Consider the following 7,919-nt stretch of genomic DNA (forward strand, 5'->3'; position numbering starts at 1 on the left):
CCCCAAACCCCCAACACTTTACCCTTAGATTATCTACGGTTGACCTATCCAGATTCCTAAGAGGTCAGTAAGGGGCGAGTACAAGTGCACTAGAGTGCCTTCTGTCCCCTGTCCTATTGCTCTCCTATATCTCCTATACCTTTCTTCTATTCCTATATCTCTTCTTCTATTCTTTCATTGATATGTTCTATTACTATATCTTCTTTTCTATTATTTCTTAGATATATTTTACTATGAGTATCTCCTCTATAACCTTCATCATGTATTTTACCATGTGTATATAGATATATAACCACTAAAACCCTCATTGTGTATTGGACAAAATAAATAAATAAATAAATAAAAGTTTCCAAAGATGGCTTTGAGCCATCATTATTCTCATTATTCCCCTCCCCAAATTCTGCAGAGTGCTTTGTAAAAGCGAGTTCAGCAAATGGAAATGTATCCATGCTATTAATTCCATTGTCAGAAATAATACCAATCACAGCAAACTTACATCTAGACCAGATCTATCTCTATTACAACACATCATCTCTTGTGAATTCCGTGCAGAACTCAAGAGAGTTTCTAGAGGAAACAAACTTATACATAGATTACCGTGCCAACCGCATGTCCACTGTTGACCTCATCTGATTCCTAAGGGGCCATAAGCATACCAGCGTGCCTACCATCCCTGTCCTCTTATCAGTACCCATCTTATGTATATAAACAATGTTATATCTATGTATACTGTACAGTATTACAAATACGTACTTTACAAATACGTACAAAATAAACAAAATAAATAAATAAACTGCCTATGGTGATTTGGGGGTTTCAATCAGATAGCCTTCCTGACTCTGAAGGTGGCAGGGCTAGAACTTGGACTCTTTTTACAGTATAAGAACACTAGCCTTTCTAGTTGGGCAACATATTTTTCATGTAAAACACACATACACACACACCTCCTACTCTTGTTCCTCAGCAGTGATTACTGTTTGGTGACCGGCATTATAAGCCAAAATGACGCAGTTGTATTTCTCTTTAATTGTAAGGTTTCTACGTCTTTCAGTTTGCAAAAGTTTAGAAGGGTTGAAAATAAGGAGGCACTGCTTGTGTGCAATCACATTGATCCTTGCTAAATTTTTCTGAAAGAAAAAAAACACAATAATATGGAAACTAGATCATACATTCAGTTTGCTTATATAATGAAAGAAAAATGTAGAAGTAAAACTAAGAGTCACCAGCTTGAGGCTTCCAGGGAATGAGAAAAGTGAAACAAATACAGATAGTCCTCCAATTGTAATCATTTGTTTAGTGACTGTTTGAAGTTATGACATCGGAAAAAGTGATTTATAGACCATTTTTCACACTTACGCTGTTGTGGCCTCCCCATCGTCATGTGATCAAAATTCAGATGCTCGATAACTGGTTCATATGGATTGCAGTGATCCAGATTCCTGTGATCACCTTTTGTGACTTCTGACAAGCAAAGTCAATGGGGAAGATTCACTTTACAGCCCTGTTAGTAATTGAACAACAGCAGTGATTCACTAACAACTGTGGTAAGAAAGATAATACAGTGAGGCAAAACCCATCTAACAACTGTCTCACTTAACATTAACTTAACAAAATAAATTTTGGACTCAATTGTGGTCATAAGTATGTGGAAATATATATCATAAATTGGACACCGATAGTATGACAATCCAAACTTAAATGGCTATAACAAATTACTGCATATAACCTTAAAAGCAGAGAGGAAATCACAGACTTTCAATTCCAAAGGTAAAAAAATACACTCTGAGGTTAGGAAAGATGCCAGAGTAAACACAGAATGGCAGGTATTCAACTACAGGAAGCATTAAAATAATCTTCTTGGCACGCAATCTTTTTCTAATCCACATTGTAGGTTTGGAAATGATTCCCGGACAGATTGTAAACATGTGCAGGTAGATTTGTAGTAGTACATACCTCCATAAGGGTGAAAGATAATTTCCCCACACATTGGTATAAGGAGGCACTATATTTGTACTGAATTTAGCTAAAAAGTCATGTTACAAGATTAAAATACAGCCCCCTCTTCTGTTTTCTTAATAGTATCATGCCCCCCCCCAACATTATGATTAGTTCTAAGATGGAAATTCCCTTTTCTCATAGTAAATTGTTAACATATGGCCTATTGTATCCCTTTCATTCCAGAACACCAATTTCTCATACAAGGACTATTGTTTAAGACTTGCCATCTGCCAGATTGCATATGTCTGCATTATACATGTATACATTGGGATTCAAATATTGTAACTTAAAAGCCAAACCTCACTGAGCATTGGTGAGAAAAAAAGCTGTCTTTTACAGTCTCTTCTAAAAGACTTGTCAATCTTAATGACGGTTGATTAAGAAGTATTTTAGAATATCTTGATTATTTCATTGTTCAAAGCAACCAGAGGTGAGTTGCTCCGAGTTCGGACTGGTTCTATAGAACCGATAGTGGGAATTTCCCTCTGCTCGCCGAACTGGGAGCGATCACCAGTTGGCCACGCCCCCGAACTGATTCTAATGGTGGCGCTATCTTGTTTTTGGCTCCTGCACACACAGAGTAGCAGTTTTTTTGTTTCTCCGCATACGCAGAAGCTTGGTTTTCAGCACTGTGCATGAATGTGTGTGCATGAGAAGTGCTTGCACACTTGTGTGGCATAGCCACGCAGCGCACAATTCATACGCATCTATGCAGCACAGGAGGAAGCGAACTGGCTAGGAGGTAAGTTACAACCCACCCCTGAAAGCAACTCTTTGGATTCACTGATAAATATTATTTGTTGTTTAATTAATATGTTGTTCACATTACACAACTGGCAAATGCTCCTGGAACAATTTGAAACCATAAAATTATAGAGTAAATAAGAGAATGTTAAAATAAAAAGACAGTACTTAGATTTGATCTATCCTAAATTATAATGGAAGAATTTCACCTTCAATCTACCCTCCTTGTTTTTTAAATTTTATTTAGTTTTCTTCTTCAAGCTACTGATGGCGGACATAATTCAATTGCCTGTGGTGTGGTGTGGGAAAAATCCCCAGCACTTTACCCTTAGATTATCTACGGTTGACCTATCCAGATTCCTAAGAGGTCAGTAAGGGGTGAGTACAAATGCACTAGAGTGCCTTCCGTCCCCTGTCCTATTGCTCTCCTATATCTCCTATACCTTTCTTCTATTCCTATATCTCTTCTTCTATTCTTTCATTGATATGTTCTATTACTATATTTTCTTTTCTATTATTTCTTAGATATATTTTACTATGAGTATCTCCTCTATAACCTTCATCATGTATTTTACTATGTGTATATAGATATATACCCACTAAAACCCTTATTGTGTATTGGACAAATAAAATAAATAAATAAATAAAAGGAAGATTAGGAGTGAAAAATTTACATGATTACACAGATTTCATTCTTAGATCTTCCAATTAATTTAACATTACATTTGGCACTAAACTGATATTAGTGAAGATTGATTTCTCTTCTCCCTAACCAAAATAGATGCTTTAAAAAAAAAAGCAATGTGAACCTACACTTAGTGGTGTTGAGTGGGTATCTGTTAAGGAACTTTCTGAAGCCATCTTGAAGAGCTGTCATTATTGTTCATGCTACGCAGAAACACTTATTGCTGTGAAGGCAGGGGTGGGCTACTGCCCGGACCAGGGGGGGGGACGCAGCGGGGTAGTAAAAATGGAGCTCCACTCCAGAGCACCCAATTTGCACTGAAAGATGTAGAAAATTTTCTTTAAACATCTTTCAGGGCATCCTGCATAAGCCATGTCCAAAGTTTGGTAGTAAAAATTTTGGTAGCCCTTCACTGTGTCAAGGCCTGTTGATTTGTTTTTACAGGGATTAAATACTTCAACATGAAAAAATGATGGCCAGAAGCATGCAGCACCACAATGAAAATATCTGGGTGATCAAATCGATTAAACTATATATGCCATTTAATGGTGTATAGAATTTTTAGAGCCCAGAATTGATAGCCTTATGGTGAATTATGTGGAAAATGTATTGTCACCACCCTTTATAAAATAACTGCCATGTGTGGTCCATCATCATTAATCCTTCCATCCAGTTAGATCTGAGAAGAGAAACATCTTCAAAGAAAAACCAGAAAATCCAGTTGCCTCTTCAAAAAAAACACCTTTGGGATAACCATGACCTGAATGACTGAGAATCTCCATAGACATCAGAATACATCAATTTTCAAAGGGAAAAGTGGTAAAGATAAGAACAGAAGTTGTCTGTTTCCTTTTATAATATAACATTTACATAAGCTATATTGATGATCCAGTTGTCTGCTCCATCACAGAATGTAAAAGCTCTGCTCCCCTCATCATTTTTCTTTTTCTATCAATTCTAGCTACATCTCCAGCCTACATTTCTTTGGCTCAACATATTCCTGCATGCATTAGTGTGCCTAGCACATGAAATTCCCTCTAATCTGCTTTAACAGAAATTTCACATATACAGATTACAGCAGAAATATATGACTATAGAAGCTTAATCCTGTTGCATAATTTTGTAAGTACAAGTTCAGGTCAGATCCGTTGATAGAAAATAATGTTTGCAAAATAAAAGAATGTGACCTTAACATTATATACAGCCAGAAATGAAAAGCAATGATATATGCTGTTAGCTCCTGCCATAAATAACTGCCTGTGGCTAGAATGATCCCAAATGCATTTATTCTTATTATTTAGCAGAGGCTGCCTCTTAAATATTTAAGTTATTTTCCTAAGTGTATCATTAAAATAACATCTATTAATTTAATAAAAACTACATTAATTAACAGCCTATATAGATCAGTAATTTGAGCCAGTTCTTCTATTAGTAACCACCTCAAATTAAGATTCACAATTAAGTGGTTATTATGCCTGTTTTTAATTCACACCCTTCAAGCTGATACTAATCAGAATTTTTCCTCACATTGCACTTTATGCACAGATACTGTTCAGTTAAGTGTGGCATATTATTTTCCCCCCACTTTTATTTAAGAGCTGCATTTTAATACAAATTCCTGTTTATCTCCTGACATATTGAAAAGTAATTTTTCAACACATCAATCAATATATAGAATAATTAGCAAGACCTGTACTAAAACATTACATTACTGTATTTCTTCAGCTCCTAGTAGGAAATATTATTTTTCAGTTTGCCAGCTAGTCATGCCCTACTCCAAGGTGCTCCATTTAATTCTCACTTTATCTCTTTTTTATTTTTTGAATGGATTCAATAGTCTCTGCCTATTCAATATATCAGTTAACTTCATACTGAGGGAACTATTCCCTTCATTTTTAAAACATTGCAATTTACACAACTCTAACAGAGTTTAATTCAGTATATACAGTACTATATGTCTGAAGGAAGAGGTTTGGTCACATGATTGCGGAGGGAGCCCAATCATTGTATCTTCAAGTTCAGGATGTAAATTCTTCTTTTTTTTGTGTCAGTCATAAATTTGAATGATTGCTAAGCAATCAATCATAAATTGAGGACTACATGTATTGTGAAATTTTAATGATGCAAGCCACCCACAGTCACGAGCTTGGCAACTTGAAGATATGTGAAAATATGTGAATGAGGATCAACTCTCAGAATTCCCCAGCTAGCAGAGAAGTTGAAGTTCACACAAGTTGTCAAAGTGGAAAACTGCTCTAGAGCTAGTGGGACTGGGAAGTTGCAAAAAGAAATGACAAACTATATCCATAACATTGCCAAGAAAACTCACAACAACTTAGTGGGGTTTCAGCTGAACTTGTCTTTTTTAATGGTTAAGGGATGGCTGCCTGTTTACCTTTGCTTCTAGTTACCCTAAATGACAACATAGAAGCTGGGAGTGCCAGCCTGGAATTCAAAAGCCAGGGATATGGAATTAGGAGATCCATAGATATCAAATGGAAGCAGCCAAATTCCATTCTTATTTCTGCTGCCAGAAAAGATACATTAATGGACTAGAGTCAATAGAGAGTCATTCCAGCCACAGATACCTGCCAACAAAGACACGGTTATTAATATATCATTTAAATGAAGTTTCACTCTAAATTATTAACTGGCTCTAATGTGTTAATAGGTGGCACTAAATGCATTCTTAAAATGTTTCTATTATTGACATTAGAAGGACACAGACCTTTGAAACCCAGATAAACTAAGGGAGAAAAATTGGCTTACTAAGTAAATTATATCTCAACAAAAAAAAAGTTCCTTATGCCTATTTGAGCTGATGGATGGATATCATTATTACTCTGAATGCAAAATTGGCTGCCAACCCTGACCATTGTCCAGATTTCTAGTTATTTAAATGGATGTAATTTACCTAAACACAGAGATAATTTTTTAAATCCTTCTACAAATCATCATCATCAATGAAAGAAAGAAATTAATATTTTTTTCCTTGCTTCAATTTACAGCTTTCAAGAAAGATTACCCTGACAGATGGAATTATTATAAAAATGTAAAATGTAAAAACAAAACATTGACTGCTTTATCTGTAATTCTACCTTATTCCATATACTGTATTTTGTAATTGTCATCCAAAGGATTACTATTTTGTATTCATTTGAACTGTTTCTTTTTTTTACTGTTCTCCATAGTCATGCGTCTGATACAGGATGCTTATACAGTACATATCTGCTCTATATTTTACTTTCACATGAATGATTCTTCTGAAAGAAGAGGGATGAAAATTACAGACGTGGAGGCAACAGTTTAAACATTGCAATTTCTGCATATTCTTTCTTCTTCTTTATAAGTTTGTTGGGCAAGGTTTGTTAGTATTCTGCTCTTTCAGATTTGTAAATCTCTCAATCCATCAATTATCTGAAATCTCTTAGCTCTTTGTTGCCTTGCTGGATGGTCATATTGTAGCAGCTTTGTTATATATTGATTTACATTTAGTGGGGGCATACTGTGGTTTAAGAAACGAAACGAAAAGGAGCTGATTGACTAAAACAGGGGTGTCAAACTCAAGGCCCATAGGCTGGATCCGACCCATGGAGTGCTCAAATTTGACCTGCAGGGCCGGCCTGGAAATAGCAAAGGACCGGACCGCAGTGCTCCTGGCAGTCCAAACATGCCCCATTTTCAGCCTGGACAGCCTCCTGCAGCACCCTGCTGGCCAAAATGGGGCATGGGAGGCCCTCTCATGCCCCCGCAAACCCAGTTTTGGCCACCACGGTGCTGCCATCCCATCTACCTCACTTTCACCCCCGGTCGGCCTCTGAACTGCAAAGCTGATCTGGCCCTCCAGAAGAAATCCAGTTTGATACCCCTGGATTAGAAGGAGAAAAACAGATAATACTTCAGTATATGTTTTTCCCTTCTTCTCTTGAACAGTTGTAATTTATTTGATCAGTTTTAATGAAAACATTGACTTTGTTAGCTTACTTAATAGCACTAAGGACTCAGCAGGCTGAGTAAATATAGCATTGTGTTGGCACACCCAAAGACTTTGCTAAGATATCCATCACAATGGAAACCAGCTCCCTCCTTCAGTAGAAGATTGTTTTAAGAGTGATAAAGTAAAGAGACTCAGTGGAGAGTGTATTACAGATTTGATTTCTATTTCTAAGTTTGGGATTAGGATGAATTAATATTTTTCTGTATGCTGGAAGTATCTTTGTTTCATTTAATTAGGGAGACAAGAATTATATGTTGGCAATTTTAATCTCTGTATGCTGCCCATATAGAGATGAGTGATTCTGTAAATTAATAAATTATAACAACCAAAACATAAAGGGAATACCACTTAATTGCAACCAGAAATGAAACAGAATGAGTGAATATTAATGTAGAGTGTATTTTTTGTATGCAAGGGAAGAATTTGGAAAGCAGCTGCATTATGTTAGGTATGTAAATTCCAGGAAACGAAAGAATCAAAAGTAGTAGGTGCTGT

The sequence above is a fragment of the Erythrolamprus reginae genome, chromosome 1 (genome assembly GCF_031021105.1).
Source record: "Erythrolamprus reginae isolate rEryReg1 chromosome 1, rEryReg1.hap1, whole genome shotgun sequence".
Lineage (NCBI taxonomy): Eukaryota > Metazoa > Chordata > Lepidosauria > Squamata > Dipsadidae > Erythrolamprus > Erythrolamprus reginae.